General features: G+C 37.8%; 1 protein-coding gene across 1 annotated transcript in view; it reads left to right on the plus strand.

Annotated features, from left to right (window-relative positions):
* Positions 1 to 3,315: 3,315 nt before the first annotated feature.
* LOC129726827 (neuroligin-4, Y-linked) overlaps positions 3,316 to 21,574 on the plus strand; it is a 487,905-nt gene continuing 469,646 nt past the window's right edge. The window contains exon 1 of the mRNA XM_055683960.1: positions 3,316 to 4,830. The gene's annotated coding sequence lies outside the window, so the exon portion shown is untranslated. The remainder of the gene's footprint in view (positions 4,831 to 21,574) is intronic.

The raw sequence follows: 21,574 nt of genomic DNA on the forward strand, positions 1-21,574 counted from the left end.
AAGTAACACACAAAACATGTTAGAAAATAGATTACAACGAAAGTAGTCATATAAGTGTACTACAAGCGCAATTAAAAACTTGTGTTATTATATCGTGTTTGAAGTTGTTTTTCATCAGTAATACAACCGCATTTCGAAAACGAGCTTATTTTTTCTGGTTTTGGAGATGTTTTTTAATAACATGAGTTCAAGAATAATAATCACTATCACTTGGTCTTTTCGTAAGACATTACACCATCTAATAACAACATTACGTACCTGTAAAATGCTTTTCCTTAGTACAACAGTCGTAGCATTCAACACTCAACTTAAAAATACTTGATCAAATTAATATTGAATTATAAGAACGATTTCTATATTTATTCGAAGCGGGTTAAAACGTGCCATCAAAAGATAAACAAAACGCTTGCAGTGTAACCAATATCAATTCAGTTTTTTGTTATTCTTTATCTAACAACGTTTTCTAGTTTTGTTAGATTTTATATCCAGATAACGTTGAAACTATGCGAAAACAATTTTAATATTCAAGCAAAAGAAACAAATCTTTTTGAAAGGTTGAAAATTATTTTTTGTCATCAATTTATAATCAATTAAAACTGCCACTGATAAAAGCTACTGTCGATCTAGTTGCACTGCGCCGACACAACACATTTGCGCATGCGCTGGTTAACAGTTGTCATAGCAACAGATTTGCGCATTGCCGTATTAGTGCTCGAGATGTATTTTGCCACTTAATTCCATCAAGTTGGCTTGCTTTGATGCTGTTATCGGTACTTGTTCTATTAGCCTTCATGTTTTGCGCTTTTCTGGTGATAAAGATGTCATGGAATAGGTAACGTCAACTATTCTATACCAACGTGTGTTACTTGGGAAACGTTAGATTTTGCAGCGCCACTAGCGGTGAAGTCCAGAACTAATGCTTGTTGTCATTTTTCGTGGCTTTTTATGTACTGTATAACTTCTGAAGATAATATGTCAATAAAAATAGTATTTAGAGAGTAATTGAAAAGAGTTCACAATTTTGAGTTTTCGTACCGGTTATCATGAAAAAACGAGAAAGAACAGTGAAGAAAACTTAAAAACAAGAAATTCGTGAGGTACAGCGAGGCAAAATAAAGTACAAAAGGGGAATCAAATGCAAAAATATCAAAAAGTTCATATATGACAAAAAATTCAAGAATGTCATGTATGTCAAAACAATGTTTGAGAATTTTAAAAATGACAAAAGTGGCAAAAATAACAAATATAGAGTATCGGCTCTATTATCGTCAGGTTTGTCCAATCATCGTCCCGGGGGCTAATTAAGTCATAGAGAACTGATATTTTGCAGGAAGATGCTTTGCTTTATGAAAAACCATCATGCAAGAAATTAACGCTCTAGGACATCATGGGTAATAGGTAAAACCTGACGATAATAGAGCTGATAGCCTTTTAAATTAATATGTTGAACATTTCAAAGATGTCAAAAATGTTATTAATTAAAAAACCTATGAAAAACTATCAACAGAGAAATATAGCAAATATCAAAAATGACAGAAAAAAACACCGAAAATGTTAAATAAGTCATTTTCTCTCCGCTGAACTTGACGATGTCGTAGGTTCGAGTCTCGGCTCTGGAGTGGCTGTTAGTGTCAGTAGGATCATAGCGCTAGCCCCGCAACTGTCCTGTACACTAAACAGTTGGCTGCGAAGTCTGTGTATAAAAAAACAGAAGGTCGAGCTCCGAATCGGAATGTAGCACCAAGGCTTTGCTTTGCTTTTACCTATAATACACAATAAGTATATTTAATATGCATTGCTTCTTCATTATTGTTGTAAACTGGTTCAAATATAGTTTCATTCAGTTTGAATTTAAATTTGCTTGAAATTTGTATCTATCTCCCAGTTATAAACTTCAATTATACCGCAATCTGCATAGATTTACTATTAAATTCCATACAGGTTTCTCAGATAACTCTCACTATGTTCGCTCTAGACCAATTCACACATTCTTATGCAGATATACGTCGCTAATTTTTAGTTTGCGGTTTAGCGATTTCGCTAATTTTTGAGCTGGTTAGCGAAACTGTTAGCGTCGCTAAAATTTTGGCCTTCGAAACGCTAATCGCTAATTCGCTGAATTTTGTAGAGAAGCGACAATAGAAATATTCAGAAAAACTGTGAATTGCTGATAGCGTATGTAAATTGCTTCGACAGATGAACATACTTTACTGCGAAAGTTACTTCTGGAACGTATGTTTCATTCAAACTACGTTCAATGGTCTTAATTGTCTAGAGTTCCTGTCTTTACGACACAAGTGCAAGTCAGTCTTTTCACTCTAGAATGGAGCTCCAGTTATCGTACAAGCCACAGGAGCATTTCGAAGAACAAGCACAAGGTCTAGATTGAATTATCGGTACACTAAGAACTTTTGTAAATTGCAATGCACTGGAAATTATGACAACTTTGGTTCTACTCTTCGATTCAGATAATAATTGAAATTTTATGAAAACATTTTTAAGAATATTTATTTTAAATGCAAGCTGCATAACTTTTGTAAATAGCTCTAAAAAGTAATTGTTTTCGTTTGTTTTACCACAAAAGATCAAAGTGGTCCATAATATACAAAACACGAGCAATAAATGAAGCGATGTGACTATTTACTTATTAATAAGTTAGCGATTAGCGATTAGCGAAAGGTCCGCCAATGTGGGCTTAGCGTTTAGCGTTTAGCGATTATCGAGCTAAATTTTCAGATTAGCGGCTTAGCGATTAGCGTCGCTAAATTTTCAGTTAGCGGTGCCCACCACTGGATATACAGTAGAGCAGTTCATTTACATTCAAACGGTTTAGTTTATCTTATTGTTGTCTGTGCTTCAGAGAAATACGAAATACATCGAAAAATGCCAGAATAAGACCTATCCCAACATTGAACCTCTAGCGTAAGTTTGAACCGCCAATTTCACTATCCGGTAAACATATTGGATTCGAGCTCCCGTCTCTGTTGAACCCTTGTAGCACAACTTCCTTTCAAAAAGTCACTCCAAGGATTTCGTACGCATGTCCCGGAAGTGTCAACCAACGGCTGGTACCATGCTGTCAGTGTGTACCCAGTCTTAGTTTTCGCTCACTGCTGATCCCAGTGTACCGTCTGCTTGTCAAACGGTCGGCCCCTATTGCCGAGCCAGCAACGGGCCAGGCTTCGGGGCTTCTCGGGATGACCTGGCACATGCGCCCTCACCGTGTGGGCAACCCATCACAACGAGCTATCAGCGCGTAGAAAACCACACACGGGTGGGTTCGACCCAGACGGGTGAACTCGCTCCGGACCTAGTTTAGCAGCGACCGGTTAGTCTTCGTCGGGTGTTCGTGTCTGCTGGCACAGCTTCTGGCGTTGTCGGTCGTTTTTTCCCACTGAAAGCTGAATCCTGAACCTGTGTATCATTTCGGTCTGGCTGCGATCCGAACCGTATTGTATATTTGTGTGCGTACACAGGCGTTCCGTACGGCAAGTGTAAGTGGTATCGATGTCACAGACTCCGCAGCGGATGCTTAGGAGAAAAATCTGAACCGTGTTTAATTTGCTGATCAATGTGAATAGGAATGAGGATTAACGCAGTGTTTATGTGAAATAAAATCAATTTCGTTAGCGGGAACGGGAGTGCTGTGGAACCTGCTGCTGATGCTGCTGCTGGATGACAGTGAGAATATGGGATGGGAAAAGTGATGGATGCTGATGCTCGCTCTCGCTCCCTTTCTGTTTCGCTTTCTTCACAGCATCACGAGCTAAAATGAAGTGTCACAAGTTTCAAAGTGGCACATATTCCAGTGATTCCCAGTTAACTCCAAAACGAGTCCCCGATGGGCGATTAATCTACTGACGGTGGAGATTCCAGGAGTAACTTAGCAACCGAATTTTTAGCGTTCTTACACTTCCCTAGTGGGGGGTGTGTGTGAGTGTTTTGCCTATGTGCCAAACGTCAAAAAAGACGGGTGTCTAGTGGTGTAGCTTTTTTCGGAGAAAAATATCCTGTCAACAGTGCAAAAACGGGCTCGAGGATAGTGGAAAAGTGGTACCAAGAGAGAAGCCAAGAAGAAAATAAAACACAGCCGAACAAATGAATGTGGAAGTTTAATAATGAAAGTTAGTTATGGGATGCTTCGAGGAGATTGACCTAGGTCAGCCGCGTTAGTGAAAATTCTTCGAAAAGGCGATTTGTCTCTGAATTTTTAGGAAGTGAAACAGAAAATCTAGTATAGTTCAGTGTATTTTGTTATGATTGGAATGTTGTGCTCCAACTCGGGTCTCAAGGAGCGGCAAAGCAGTACAAAGTCGCCAAGTGGAAGGATTTAACAAATATATGTTTATGTGAATGTGAACAAGTCAGATCCTGCTTTGAGAGCTCTCCAGCGAAAGTAGTACTCGTGTCAGTCGTCCTGCTAGTTGCTAGTGAAACCATTCCGAATTGGGAACGAAGAAGAAAATAATACCGACCTATAGGAAAGAAACCCCCCTTCCCTCGTACTCGTCCTGGTAAAAGCCAACCATAGAAGAAGTGCTTATCGTTTTCCGTCTTGGTTGCCGCCAGAGCAAGTCAGTGTATCCACTTAGTGATGTTGGAAGTGATGTGAAGTGCGGATTAGCGAACGAGTTGAGCCGTAATAAACATGGGATTAACTTATACATAAGACGGAAGGACGTGTGGCGTAGAAAAAAAAGTGAAAAAAAATAGAAAAAAAACGAAGTCGTCACCAGTTTCGTGCAAAGTCATTGACCGTCGCCGGAATATTCTTGAGATCGGACGGAAAACTTCTCGTCACAGGTATCATCGACCTGCCAACAGAATCACGTAAGTGCTTTTCGAGGGTTCTTTCCGTTGAGTGCTAGTATGTGTATTTTTCGTTTAGAGGATTTTTTATGCTACAATACTTTCACGAGTTTGTTCAAAGATTTAAAAGAAATGGTCTACTTTGATTGAATGATTGATTTAAGCTGCAAATAAATTATTTTCAAAAATAAAAAAAACATGAATATATCGAATACATATAACATATAACATTATTATACATATAATATACATATATATAATATTATTAATTTTTTATAATATTCGTATATCCTGGTTACACTATACAGTTGTCGTTAGACTGTCTAAATGAAAAAAATCAGAGATACCTACAAACCCAAGAGAAATATATTTCAATTTTTTTCATAACAACAGTACATTTGAAATATGGTCATAGTCATATTCTCCAGTTCTAGAAATTTCGATCAACTTTCGACTCAATTGAAAAGTTGAAAAGCCAGCTCAATGCTGGCTGCTGTTTTTAGTATGCCATAGAATAAAACAAAGAACGCGTGCACAAGAGACTCTTGGTGAAAAAAGTATGACTATTGAAAGAGAAGCTCGAGACAAGCTAAAAAAAGCGCTTTAATAAAACTACTGTCGAATCATATAAATTACTAGCTGACCCGGCAAACTTCGTCTCGCCTATATTAGTGTTCAATTCAATATTTTTGAACATTTCAAATTCATTGATTCATTGCGATTTGTTTATATCATTTGAAATGACTGGTTTTATCGGAATAACAACATCCTCGACTTTTGGCTTTTGTACATCACCTCTATGCCGGAAATATATTGAATGCATTTCAGTTATTTTCGTTTTTTTTAGAAACTGAAAGTGGTCATCTTCGAATTCAAAATGGTGTCCAGGGTGAATGCATGGCTTCTATACATACTTGGGTGGTATTTGGTCACTTCAGCCTATTTTTCAGAAACCGTAAGTCGCCATCTTGGATTTTAAAATGGCATTAGGAGACAATTTCTGGCCTCTGAGCGTCAATCTGGTTAAAGAAACACTCAAATTGGGTGGTATTTGGTCGATTTCTGTTGTTTTCCAGACACCGGAAGGCGCCATCTTATAATTCAAACTGTTGTCTGAGGTAGATTTGTGGCTTCAGTGCATCATAAAAATCCCGGAAATACCCATATTGGGTGGTATTTGTTCATTTGTCGCTGTTTTTCAGAAACCGAAAGTCGCCATCTTGGATTTCAAAATGGCATTTGGAGACATGCCAGAAGAAGGAAGGGTGTCGAAACATTATGGACATGTTTGTTACATCTACAAACATTCACTTGCCAAATTTGGTTATATTTGCTTGATTGGTTCTCGAGCTGTGCGAAATTTGGGTATCATTTGTATAATACCCCTCCCTTATAGAAGAGGGAGGGGTATCAAACCATTATGGATATATTTGTTACCCTTATAAACATCCACCTACCAAATTTGGTTCTGTTTACTTGGTTAGTTCTCTAGATGTGCAGAAATTTGTGTTTCATTTCTATGGAACCCCTCCCTTCCAGAAGAGGGAGGGGTTTCAAACCAATATGGACATATTTTTTACTCCTTAAAACATCCACATACCAAATTTGATTGTATTTGGTGGATTGGTTCTCGAGCTGTGCGAAATTCGTGTTTCATTTGTATGGAACCCCTCCCTTGTTGAAGGGGGAGGGATGTCAGATCATTATCGATATATTTGTTACCCCTAAAAACATCCACCTACCCAATTTGGTTCTATTTACTTGGTTAGTTCCCTAGATATGCAGAAATTTGAGTTTCATTTGTATGGAACCCCTCCATTCCAGAAGAGGGAGGGGTGTCGAACTAATTTGAACATATTTTTCACTCCTGAAAACATCCACATGCCAAATTTGGTTTCATTTGCTTGGTTAGTTTTTGAGATGTGCAGAAATTAGTGTTTCATTTGTATGGGGGCCCTCCCATCCAGAAGAGGGAGGAGTCTCAAACTATAATTAAAACCTTTCTCGGCCCCTAAAACCCCTTCATACAAATTTTCACGTCGATCGGTTCGGTAGTTTCCGAGCCTATATGGATCAGACAGACAGACAGACAGACCGACAGACCGGACTGCATTTTATAGGTATAGAAGAAGAAGATTACTTGAAGCTTATTATAGTTTTTTTTTCCGCCGCATTTGTTTACGTTCCACCTATAAAACATTAAAACCCTATTTTGATTACCAGATTTACCAGACCTTTGTTAGCTATTTTAACGAAACATATCTCTCTTAAATTCGACGTATTTCTAAGCAAGCTATTCAAATAGTAGATTTGTGAAATGAATAGATATTAAATTAAGTTAAAGTTTTATAATTATCTAAAAAAGCTTATTCAGAAAAAAAAATCTTATCTTTTTTCATTGAAAGCAACAAAATGTTAGCTAACAGCGATGCACTCTGTTTCTAAATTTGACCCAAAAAACTTTTTGTTCTGCCATAGTGTCTTCGGCAAAATTGTTCCATTAATTATACTCCATTTTATAGAATTTGCACTTTTGTAAATAGTCCATCCGAATGAAACGAATATTACTTTCCTTGTTTTGGCATATATATATCTAATTTGTTCGGCAAAGTCATAGCAGATTTAAAAAAAAAACAACTTTGTCGAAGACACCATATATTTATCAGCCTATTCAAATGGACCTTTGTGGAGTTTCCATTAGATCACCTCTAAACCTTTTCTTTATTATAACTTTTTATGGTAATTTTCTACAGTTTTGCATTTTCTGTTGCCACAATGTCTTAGTTTGCTTTAACGAAACGCACAAGATTGCCGAAGAAAGTTTAAATTGATCTCTCATATTTCTTTGGTTAGGACGTAGGCATTTTTCTCTCGCTATCTCGTGAATTCGAGAACATGTACAATTCCATTTTTACAAGGTATGACGCTGATTTGCAGTGCCAGTTAACGTTTTCTTCATGCACTCAACCACCTGATGCTATAAATTGGGCGGCACACACCGCTCACTTTTTCCAAAGCTGCTAAATTGTTAACAAATTTATTTTAGCTCAGAAAAATTGATTGAGAGTCACACGGTCTTCAGTAAAGTGGCTCCATAAATAATTTACCATTTTATAGAAGCAGCCATTTTGTGATTCATCCACCCGAAAGAGAGAAATGAATTTGATTTTTCTCGTTTTATAAGAAACAACTTTGTCAAAGACATCATAATTCTATCTACCTATTCAAATGAACTTGTTTGGAATTTTCCATAGAATGTCTTTAAGTTTCAATATAACATTTTATGTTGGCGGACTTTTTAGAGAAATTCTATAAAAAAAACTCCACAAAAGGCCATTGGAATAGTTAGCTAGGAGTATGGTGTCTTCGACAAAGTTTTTCACATAAAATCTGCTGCAACTTTGCCGAAAAAAGTGGAAAAAAAGAGGAAAAAAAGCAGAACAGTTTGTTTGATTGGTATGATTTATTCAGCAATGTTGTGTACGAAACCTACACAATATTAGCTAAACATTTATAGTTAATTGAACTTGGATAAATAAAAAATAAACAGTGGATATTTCCAAAAACATATCTTTTAAAATTTTTTACAGAGTATGTATATATTTTTGGAAGCACAAAATTATTATCTGCAAGTTTGCCGCCACAGCTATTGATATATTTGTAATCATCAATAACATTTTCACATAAACCTTGTTTGAAAACTAATCGTGATAAAAAACCAACCATCTGGCTTGTTATTCTCAATATGTAGAAATAGCGAAGGGAATGTGCACCGCTTACTTCTTGCCCAGCATGACCTCGTATCAATTTTTCGCACCACATTTCTTTCTTCTGCTTTGAACTGTATTTCTGCTGCTCGCAACAAACTAATACCTTTGCTGAGCGAAACACGCTATTTAGAATACACCGAGAAACAAAGCAAACAACGCAATCTACTTTCCTACCTAGATGGTTCCTCCCTTGATATATGTTTAAAAAACACACACAGTAGAAGCATTGCTGTGAGCTTTGTTGTATAGTTATTGAGTGTAATGTTCATTCGTGTGAGAAAGCTCATTTCGGGTTTCACCGCGGCGTTTTTTGCAAGCTACTCAGATACACATGATTCACTGCTGTCTTTAAGCAAGTGCGTCGCCCAACTAACCAAAAGTTCGGATAAAAGTAGAATTCATAGACTAATCAGCCAATCTAACGATCAGGAATAGAATTCTAATCAGCTTAATTTTTAAGTAACTAACCGTACTTTCAATTTCGCATTTGTTGAATAAACTTCGAGTAGCATGCAAAGCAGCTTCTAAACCGAACTAGAAAGTTCACATTAAGTTCGGTTAGGTCGCTGAACAGAGCGCTATTCAGCTTGAAAAGAAAACTTCAAAATACTAAAAATAAAAATCAATTTGCAATTTTTCAATTCCCTTACTCATCATTCGTGTTGCTTCATCAATCCCATGATGAACATTTACTGAAGAAATTTAGATCAGAAGAATTAATGCCTGGCTTCATTTATTATTAAATTTCATAATTTTTTTTTGCAACTTACTACACAAGCTTCGAACTCGAGTCCTCCCTCTTTGAAGCCTAGATTCGTACCACTGTTCCGTTCCCGCTATATGAGATCAGCATCGGTTTTACTTGATGTGCTGATTTCTCTTCATTTTCTACACGTTCATAGCTAGGAGCATACCGGGTCTCTCTTTCAGCTTGAAAGTTCAGATAAAGTACAGGCGGAACCTCATGCGAACTAGGAAGTTTAGAAAAGGCTGACGCGGAACTTTTTCTGAACTTTCAAGTTCAGAAGAAGTACGCGCGGAACGCAATCTGAGCTTAAGTCTGACAGCTCTCTAGTTTGTTTTGATTTTGCTGCAGTTCGTTGGTAATGTAATTGAAAAAGGTTGTGTACGCAATATTTTCCTTCCAAACGTTTCCGGACCTTTTTTCTGGTAAGCAGTATATACGAAATATGATATATGTTAAAAATCAATAAAAACTTTTTCGGTCAATAGATATGCTGTGTGCCGCAGTCGAAACGACACCACCTCGGTGGTGTCCGAGAACGGAAATCGGAATCGGTCTAACGGAAATTCACTGCTTACTTCCAATTTATTTTTTCTTTTGACCTGCACATTCATGTGTATTTGAATTCATAATTGATTTCCTGTAAGGAAACAAAAGAAAGTGTTTAGATAGAGAAATCTTCAAGCACCCTAATATTACCTATTGGAATCATTTGTTTTTTTTTGCCATTAATTTAGATAATAAAATTCCGATGATAATAAAATATACCACATTTTTTATTGTTTTTGAAAAACTCATTTTTTATCACTAATCCTGAAGCAAACTTCACTTTCGCCAAAGTAGAGTAAAGCACGAGTCAGAACTTAAAATGAACTTAGAAGTGGAAATGAAGTACGACATAGACTTCTCCTGAACTTTCGTGCTGAATAAAGTTACGGATAAAATACTAACCGAACTTTAATTTCCGGCTGCTTCAAGGTTCACGAGTAAACTTTGTGTGAACTTCAAGGTTCTAATGAAGAGGGGCAAGCAGCTTCTTATGAACTTTCGTGCTGATTAGAAGTACGGATAAAATGTTAACCGAACTTTCATTTCCGGGGGTTTTGAAGTTCACGTGTGAACTTTATGTGAACTTTAAGGTTACAATAAAAGGGAACAAGCAGCTTCTCATGAACTTTTAAGTTGCTTTCAGGTGTAGACGGTACTTTATTTAGAATGAAGTTCGGTTTGTGAGTAATGTGTCTTGTTGTTCAGCAAGTAAGTTCCGCGGAACCAAATCCGAACCCTATGTGAACTTCTAAGTTCGTTTGTTAAGTGAAATTCGAACTTCTGGTTGCTTGGACGCTTTGCCCACCAGTATGAGAGCAGTTGTTTTCGCAGTGAAAGATATACTTCTACACTAACCTTTGATGATTGTCTGAAGAAAAACGACGAACGCAATAAACCTATAATAATATCTGTGCACAGTTTAAGTCAGTCAATTTAAAATATAAGCGGGAAAAAATTGGGTACAGGGTTTTGTTATAATTTTAGTCATGATTATAGTCCAATATACTATTTGATACTGAGTGATAACCCACAAGTTATTTTGGATGTTTACATAAACACTCGTATTATATTATGCTAGCTTTTCACGAAGGGTAGACAAAGTGAGTGATAAAACGCATTAGTTCTGAAATCCACGTAGAGAGTTCCAGATTAAAAACAGAACAAAAAGGGTACGTACTTTGCAAATTTAGACGACACTGAATAAATAAAAAAAAAATAATTAAATTTATCGCGTAAAACAATGAAAACCCTGTAATAATTTGCGTATGCCAAATCGAATTTCGAAATCCACGTACAAAGGGGACGTAACAAGTAACTTACAATTGTTAACATTTTGAACACAATGATACTTAGCTCAGGGAAAACTAACATCGTTCAGTAGAATGTAGAACATTCAGAGACTTGCATGCAAAAGGTAGATGGTTTCTACAGCAAGCGTGTGCTCTATTTGATCTTTGTTGAATTTATTAATTCTGATTGGGCTTTTCGTCCATATCAATCAGATTTTTGTTTGCTTACTTTCAACCTAAAGAGAATAGTGAACAACTAGATTTTCCCACTGCTCTTTCCAGCAATATACCGTAAATAAAGACACGGAAAAGAGCATAAAGTGAACCTGTTTTGGCGTTCTTTGGTGGTGTTGGAGGACAGTAGTGGAAAAATTGTCCTAGAGCTAAACTGGAATAAATAAAGATTATATATTTCTGTTTCTGTGAATTTCAAACCTCCTAGCCGCTTCGGTGCCGTTGGGCAGCCGTTCTCCAGTATTTCGTACACCAGCAGATTGTGCATCTTCTTCCACAGCGCACATCCACCGCGTGTGAGGCCTACCACGGAGTCGACGGCCTCTTCCTGGTTCTCTACTAAAGATAGTTTTGGTGGCTCTCTCGTCAGGCATTCTGGTTACATGCCCAGCCCACTGAAGTATGCTCCGCTGTATTACCTATACTATATCAGCATGTTTTATACCTGGTACAGCTCGTGGTTCATGCGCCTGCACTCTGAGCACTCGTCGATCAGCTTCCTTCAGCATCCATGCCTCATGTCCGTGAAGGGCCACCGGGAGTATCAGTGCCCTATACAGCGCTAGTTTTGTGCGATTTTGCAAACCACGGGAGGCGGCTAGGGACAAAAAAATCACAGGAACTGTTAAAGAGCTATAAACTTTTAGTTTATTCCAGTCTGGGCTAAGACCAGAAGGATGCAAGGTTCGATACCAAATTAGGAAAAGATTTTCTAAATTTTGTTTTGAGTGGAATTTTTTTGTGAAATCTTTTAAACAAGATCGCATTTTCTTTTGTTCTCAGTAACTTTCTTTGCAATACAAACTGTCCAATTCCTAAGCCTATGCTTCAACAGGCTTCATAAGAACTACTAAAAATTTTTGACAAACTTGAGAACCTTGCTGGCGAATATTCACGTCACTATATTATGATATCATGCATTCAATTACTTCGTTTATAAGATGAAACTAATACGAAAAATTCTTTGCTAGATTAGAAAACTCACAATATGTAAAAGAAAATATTTTTATATTTATATAAATGGTGTAACGGTCAAAAATTGGTCAAACAAAAATCAATTTCGATTCGTACAGAATGAATGAAACTTCTTGGTCACTTTGTTAGCCACAGAATGCCAGTTAGTCTTGAACTGCATCTCGTTGTTGTAGTCAAAAATATCAGTCCCACAGACAGACAGACATTTGAAACAACCTTCTGTTGTGTAGTCTGAAATAGAACATTTTCTCGATATTTCTTCGCTGATAAACTGCTGATACTAGACACCTTCTTCCCCATCGAAAAAACAATGACGGCCGCGTGGTAGTGAAATAAGTTGGTGACAAAAAAAGAGGCGCTAACGCTTCCTTGTTTGGTAACTAAGGTAACAGAAACAAAGCCAAGAATTTCAAAAGCTATAGATCGACTGGATTACAAAATTGTTTCTCTCCGGAGTCAGAGCAGACTAGGTTTGAGTAGAATTTGTTTAATCAAATCACATACAGGAACTTATGTATTATAAGTCTCTGACGAAGCTCTTGAAGATTAATATAGCTATTACTTCCGGAAGTCATGCCTCAGAGTCGCCGAAGTTTCACTTTTTTGACCGATGAAAAGAAGCATGAAATCATATCAATGATATCAATTTTTTGCCAGATATCTTAGAAATGCATGAATCGTCGAGATTTGGTGCTATCTCTAGAAAATTTTCTTTGAAGAATCGACTTTTTAGGAGTCAGAAGGCTTTCGTGCCGGAAAGGAAAGCTTTCCCAGAAAGTTGATTCTTTTTTGAGAAAAATTTATCCGAGACAACATCAGATCTCGAAGCTTTATGCATTTCTAAGGCACTTTGTTAAAAAAAAATGGATTTTGGTAATTTCGTCAAAAATATTAATCTTTGACCCGTTTTGAAGGTGGAATTTTGCATGAGGAGTTTTTCGAGAACATATTAAAAACTCTATTACTAACCGAAGTTCGTAAGTTAAATCTCTCCCATATATTCTGATCTAATAAACAGTAATGCATAGCACTAATATTTGAAAAAATACAAGTTAAAGGTTATGGGGAAAGGGGTTGAAACCTAACCTCTTCACCTCATTGGTGACACAGTTAAAGGGTATGTGCTTGAGTGCACAAACGTAGGCTTCACGTGGGACTATGGTGGGTGTAAAGATTTAATTCTGCCATATCCATAGTATATAACACACACCAAACGTACAAATACCATACACAATAATACATGAACATTTCACAAAAAACCACATACATCTGTCATAAACTGCAGCAAGCAAATACCAATACCCACATGAACTGCCCATAAATGCATAACAGTCCCATGTAATTTCTTATCACTTTTTGCTTAAACATCAAAAACTTTTTCACATACCCTTCAAAAATCGCAAGAAAAAAGCTTTTTGTTGCTAAATTGATTAGAAAAATATAAAATTTGGTTAGTCCCATGCTATAAATAAACGCGAAACAAGCTCAGTGCTGAAAATAACACGCATAGAATTATGGTCACTATCATAGAAATACCAATTGAAGTACTAATAGGAAAAATAATTAACTTGTTGCCTATACAAGTATTCTGTCATTAATATATTTACCTCGGATAAATGCATTTTTGCATACACATGTTATACACACTTGCACACATACACGTTATACACCAACGTAATACACACACACAACACACACTACTCACACACACAACCACACACATACACACACGCACACACACATACACACACGCACACACACATACACACGTACACACACGCACGCACACATACACACATGCACACACACTCGCACACACACATACACACACGCACACACACACATACATACACACACATACACACACATACACACAAATACATACACACACATACACACACGCACAGACGCGCACACACACGCACACATACACACACGCACACGCACGCATACACACACGCACACACACACGCACACACACACACACGCACACACACGCGCACACACACGCGCACCCACACATGCTCACACATATACACAAACACACACGCACACACATATACACACACGCACACACACATACTCACACACACACACGCACACACTCATACACACACGCACACACTCATACACACACGCACACACACATACACATATATACACACATACACACACACACATACTCACACACGCATAGACACACACGCACGCACACATACACAAACGCACACACACATACACGTCACTCCCAAATACACACACGCTATTCACACACCCACACGCTATTCACACACACACGCTTGATATACAACACACCATGCCGATAGTATAGTATCGGCAGCACCCAAACGGCTTACAAGTCTTCCAATGGTCCCTTCCAACGGCTTCCAATGGTCCCTAGTGCCGTTCACGTCCAATTTCGGGCTGTATTCCAACCACGATATCTGAATTAGATTACCACTGATGGGGTCCAACTCAGATCGAAGGAAAGCCGAACTGTTCACCTTGACGGTCGACCAGGGAATGAGCTCTCTCAACACAGAACGTCCTTTAATAGCGTCACTCAGTGTGGGGAACTTGGGTGATTGGGGGAAAAACCAATCATGTGAAAGCATATCTGCTTTCTTTCTGCGTCACTTACGTTGGGTGTTGAATTCGATGCCAATTGGCTGGCATTGCTAACCAATGAATGAATGCGTGAAATCATTTCGTCTATGTTTTTGAAGTCTGCGTTAGGGAAATATACCAATCGTATGAAAATGTATGTGGGTACCCGTCCTTCAAACTTTTTCGCAATTTTCACGGAGTAATAAGAAAATGGTAACTAAAATTATCATATTATACAATTCTTGTATATTTTAGCTTTCCAACGGTATATTAACTATTGAAATCGGAACAGTTTTTTGAGCGCTATTAGCATTTAAAATCTTCCATTCCGTCAACCAAAAACGTTACATGCACAGTACCAAAAAATGAAGTTTACAACTAATGTAAATGAAAGCACATAATGATTTCTAGCACATAAAGTGAAAAACATATACAATTTCACACCGTAAATAATGTACAATACAGAATCGTTTTAAGACATGTAAATTTGTACGTTACTTGATATAAACTTAAAGCTTCGAATACAAATATGCATGCAAATTTACAATATATTTATTTACTTCGCACGTGAATATAATGCCACACGGAATATTACGTGGTTTCCAATGCTCCATTAATGTGCATTTAAAGTAATGTAAATTTTCTTTACTGTGTGTTCAATCCAGTTTTCACAGAATGTACCTTAGTATAGTGAAGAAAGACGTAGTCCCACGTCAAAAAGCTCCACCGCGAATACAACAACAACAAGGAAATGAAACCTTAATAATTATAATAATAATCAATTAAAAAAACACAATATAAGAAAAGAATAGCATTTACATTGTTTTTACACCATTTACGTTGGAAACAGCATCCATACAATCATGCATACATGCTTTCATGGAGATTTTGAAGCCCCATATTAATTTCGTTTTATACCGCTTGACCCTACTTTCGATTGTCACTTCTAATGAAGTACACTTTTGCTACTGCTGTTGTTTGCTGGCGCGAGTAATTATTTTCTTTCGTGGTGGCAAGGTAACCTCTGTCCTTGCCTCCTTCTAGAGTGGGGCCTCCAAGTACATGCTCATCTCATCTTCGCTGCTGTCCGGAACGTTCTGCTTTTGTGATTGCTCGTGATTACTTTCTTTTTTTTTCCTGTGTGGGCTCATCACTGCGCCCAGAGATTAGATCTATTGTGATATTGCCCAAGTGTTTTCTTTACTCCGCACTTCATATAATTGCCAGTATCACTATTGAAGTAAGTGATACGCTTATCATTCATATCCGTGCTTGTGTGTAAGTTTTACCTTTCCGTTTCAAACTTACTACTCTACTATACCGAGCCTCTGTCCCTCCTAACAATATCGCCTAATTACAATTCCCTGGAGAGAACTTTCATACGTTACTCACACCAGTTTTATTATACAGGGACTTATTTTTGTTAGAAGGAGTGTCAACAGAGGTACTGTAGAATTCAGATTGAAGGAAAGGTACTTGGTGGGAAGCCTGAGAATTAACCCAATATATTAATCACTTGTCTTCTGCTTCTTGCCTGTTTTTTTTTTTTCGTTACGATAGAGAACTCTTCGGGCGGTGGTAACATGTTTGCTCTAGTTGGCAGTTGTGGTGCTGCTTCTACTGTGTCCATTGTTGCTCGTGTTTTTGCTGTTGTCTCTGCTACCGATTTTGGAGGTTGAAGTCTCAGCTTTACTGTTTGTTCCGGGTTGTCGAACGGCGGTGGTGTGGAATACAGATTGTGCACTTAGATTATAAATGTTTCTGATCTTCAAAACCTTTGATTACTTATATTTCAAAACTGTCCCTCCTGCTGAACTATGTTTTTCGTAGTTTCAACTATCATATTTTTAATTAATTTAATTTTCAATTTTCATTCTTCATCGCTACATTTACTCCTTCAATCAAAAATTGAAAAATTGCATGACTTTGCTTAGAGTCAAAAAAGAAAAATATATTCCAAAATTTATAATTGAAAAAATTCAAAACTTGAAATATTTCAGATACTAAAATTACCAAATTTGAACTCCTAAACCTCCAAATTATTAAAATCCCATATTCCCAAGTTCATAAATTTTCAACCTGTACAAAAATTGGATTCCGAAATTCCCTAAACCCTGAGTAATATTTTCTTTTTTTTCTTTCAATAATTCAAGTTCTATAACACTGGTCCACAAAAGAGAAAAAAGGTTGCCTTAAAGCTTGAATTTGTTACGCATGAACGATTATAGCTTTTAAACCATTCCTGTGAAACTCACTTCAAAGTGTCGCATAGTAATTGTTCGCCGGGTTCATCGCTTCAACGTTATATTTACGAAATAACTCATTTGAATCCCTGAAAAAATGTGACAAATGGAGACGCCAAAATTCATAGGAAAGGTTAAAAAGCTATAATCTTTCTTTTTTTAGCTTTGAGGCCACACTTGTGTTGACCAGAGTAATTCTTCATCTGTAAATTCCCAAATTGATTGGGACTCGGTAATCACTTTTTGATTATTAATGAGCATGGAGTCTGTTTCTACCTTGTTGTTATAAAGTTACGTAATTATCTAGAGGGGGGTCCTGACTTGGTGATGAAGTGCTACGATGGGGGAGTGAAAAAAAAAACCTAAAACGTTATTTATGGATGTTTCCTTATTGTTTATGTTGACGAAAATGGTAACGAAATGTCAAGTCGACTTTGATCAGTTATATACTTCTGAGAATGCAGAATTCATGTAAGAAAAATCATTAAACTTCATCCCACTTCAAACTAGATCGTCTTAGGAAAAACTATCTGTTTGTAGTCACATCAATGAAATATTCGAGGAACAAAAATAAAGGCAAATGTTGTTAGAGCAAAGACCAGTCAATTGCGGAGCTTCGCGTGACATTTTTGAACGCTCATAAATCTTGTTTCGGTGACAGGCCCAATTAAGAAAACACTTTGTGCCAAGTTCTATATGTTATGCTCACGAGAGGTGTTTTTTGAAATGCTGAATATCGTATTGCTTTAAAATGTTAGCTAATTGTAATTTCTAATATTTCAATTATTATTTGGCTATGACTTCTTATGTTTTGCGAATTGCTTCTATATTCGGAATTGATTATTTTAGCTTCTCTCCTGTTTGCGTCTGATTACACCACTTCTCATCAACTAATCGAATGACTTTCATCTCGAGAAATTAATCAAACAGTAAATCTATTAAAAAGAAGAAAACATAATAATATATTAGCCAAATCTATTGTTGACCTAGCATTACCGAGCTGTGGAAATGATGGTGCCTTTTCCGTCTCTGGCCGACGCCAACAATAATGGCCTATTTAGTCTGTGATGCTATTTGGTTTTGCTCCGATCGGATTATGTCCATAACATATTCAGACTTAGTTTTTTTGTTTCGCTGCTCCGAAATGTTGCTTAACACGGGCATAAAAGAGTGCCATTTCGCTCGTCATCATTGACTCGTTATGGAGTCTGTGTGTATATTAGCATTACCGAAACAAGCTTTTCCCAGACACATAAACAAGGCAGAACCTCGAGAGATGACTATTCTCAAGACTTTTTGCCTCGTTGTGTTGGCGTCGAACGAAACAGTAGAAGAAAAACAATAAACTTCCGTTTTTACTGGTGAATTTTATCGATTATTATAATTTATGGCTCTAAACTCACAATCAACAAGAGCCTCCAGAGGGAGGCCCACACGAGATCAACGCTTGGAACATTGGCCAAAAAGTCGGTCAATGCGCGCGCCCGTAATCGATTCGCTATTTCATTTCCGTTTTCTTGTGCCATTGCATGTCTTGCTTCAGGCTACGATTGGGCTGAGAACGAGTTTTCGTACCTGTGCCAGTATTTGGACAAGGACGTTAGGAAGTCGACCTCGTCTGCGCACCCTTCCTCCACCTACCGCTTCTTCAATTCAACTTTTTGCAGAATGATGAAATCGATTCGAAACCGATTGAAGGAACGAGACTAGACCTTCTGCAAATGCCGGAACGCCGGATTTGGTTCGGGTTAATTGCGTTTGCCGGTGGGTGGGGCACCTCGGTTTGTTTTTGCCGCTCTGCGGCGATGGGGACATGATAACACCCCTTCGCTTTTTGCCTCCAAGTTAGTTGTCCCCCAGGTGGGCCATTTGTTTGCAACTGTCTGCAGTCAATTGGGCGGAAGTTGTTGTTCCGAGCAAACAATTAAAATTAAGCATACATTGTAGCATCATTTGGGAGAACTATTTAGGCTGCTGCCGGTCCTGTGTGAATATTGGAAACTTAGTTGTTTCGCCAAAGAGCTTCAGTTTGATGAAGGTCGTTTGAGTTGAAAACATTTTCGAATTAATTCGGCCGTTCAACCGTGGAATATTCAAAGTTTTATTTTTATCAGACTCGTGGCTCTCAAACTAAACATCTTTTTTGTTCGGTTACTGATGTGCTGTAACAAAATAATTATTCTGAAAAATATCACATCAACATTCATTCATGAACTACAGCAGCCCGGAACAATGTTTTCCCTAAAAAGAAAATGCTCCTGCTAATGCCATCGAAAATTGTTTTACGAACAAAACTTTTTTTATCGCGGACATATTTTTTATCAGCTCGCCAGAAAACCGTTGCGTTTACTGGGGCGCTTTATGGCGGCAATCGGTTTGTCTTGTGGTTTGTGTTGTAAATATTTTACGACTAACGGCACAATACAGTAGGATAAAATAAACCGACGACACCATGACTGATCCTGTATGCTGCCAGGACTTAAGAGAGTGATAGGAGATGGTTGCGAATTAAAAAGTTTGTGACAGTTTTAGTGGCTGGAAAGAACAGAACACTTGAGCCCCAAGGCTGTTTCATGTAATTTTATCTCACGTGACATTTATGAGGGCCCATAGGGTACTTTGAGGTTCTTTTGAGTAAATCCTATTTCCGCCTCCAGTGGGCGATGGCCAGAATGGTAATATTCTCACTAGTCGAAATTTAATTGAGTTTATTACCCTGAAATAATTTAACCAGTTTGGTGTCAAATAAGTTCTATTTTATATGGAGCAGTACCAGAATAAATTATTTTAGAGTGAATCATCAATTTTATAAAAGTAGTAGATATCGTAATAAAGCAGTAAAGTAACAAGTTTGTAAACCGAGACAGCGGTATGTGATAGCTCTACATTCTAGCTTGTTTGTTCTATATGCCAGAATGGATATTCTACCGGTTATTACCGACAAAAATTCCTAAACTGAAGACACATTATTAAAAATTTAAATTGAAGAAATTCTAGGACCAACTAAATATAAAGGAAATTGACGCAAATTGAAGGAAAATCCAATCTAACGCTCGACTATGACAAAACAGCTCCTTCGCAAACATGTTTCAGCCTAAATCAATTTATTTCTCGGCAGCCTCCAAATCACTTTATCTCTCGTACACAGTATGCCGGGGAAAAAAAAGAAACCTCCATCCCTTTCTCGGTTCGAAATTATATAACGAGGCATCAGACAATATGTTTCCCAGCATAACCCCCGCCCATTTCTTTCCCGCTCAGCTTCAGCTCGTGCAGCTCTGCACTGCACACGCTGCTTGGCAAACTGGCATGCGAGTAGGCTCTCGTTCCGCAGTCAGGACCGGAACGTAAATAAACTCCCGAACGAATTGACCTACTGTTTTGACACTTGAGTACTAACTAGGTGTTGGATTCTTCGAAGGCCGTGCCGGCAGAGCGTCAAGAATGTTGCGGAATAGGCGAGCGGAATTTTGCAGCTATTTAACATAGCATTAGGAGCAGTGGATGGTTTTCAATAGAAAAAATATGTTGTTTTCTTACGGACTGTCCCTGGGCCTTGGATTTTACGCTCTGCTATGTACGGTATCACGTTGCAGTGCAGTTTTCGCTCGAACCTGCCACAAGGAGCTTTAGTACGTTGCGTCCGGAATACTAGTGTAGTGTGTATTCTAAATGCTAATGCAACTACCACTCGGCTGGATGCTTCTTACGCTTCCGGACAAATGATTGAAGCGGCTAGATCCGCACGTTGAAGGCATAAATATGCACGGTTTCTGATTGTTCACAACACACTACATTGCAGGTGCTTCTGTGGATGGCCATCTGCTATCATGAAGTGAAAAATTATCCTGCATCTTGTGTTTCACACGGGATTCAATTCAAGCAAAGCATAAAACAAAATCTCTAACGCCTGTTAACGTTTAGTTCGGAATCAAACTGATGGGTGTGTCGTTTGGGTTGTTTTGTCCACATTTCTTTTTCTCGATTTTTAGAACATTTGACAAGTGAGCACCAACCGAGGGAAACTTTCCAAAATCCCGTGTGGATAATTTGACCACTTTTACTGAGAACGGTTGCGCTTTTCCTTGTCACCTCCCGGACCCTGTCCCGTTCAGTTAGTACGTATAGTGGGTATCTGTCGATTTTGTGAGGACTTTTTTGACGTTGGACTAACGTCTATATCGAAGTTAGGCACCTGAATTTGAAAATCTAGTAATTCAACCGGGGAAAACCAGGGAAAAGTGGTCAGGTTTTGAGCGCTTATATATCAGTCATTTCTTTTCAGAATTTCGAGGTTTTGGCATCAACCGATCAGAAATTCTTTTACGGTTGAATTTATGTAACAAAAATAAC

This window comes from Wyeomyia smithii, chromosome 3, assembly GCF_029784165.1.
Source record: "Wyeomyia smithii strain HCP4-BCI-WySm-NY-G18 chromosome 3, ASM2978416v1, whole genome shotgun sequence".
In the NCBI taxonomy this organism is placed as follows: domain Eukaryota; kingdom Metazoa; phylum Arthropoda; class Insecta; order Diptera; family Culicidae; genus Wyeomyia; species Wyeomyia smithii.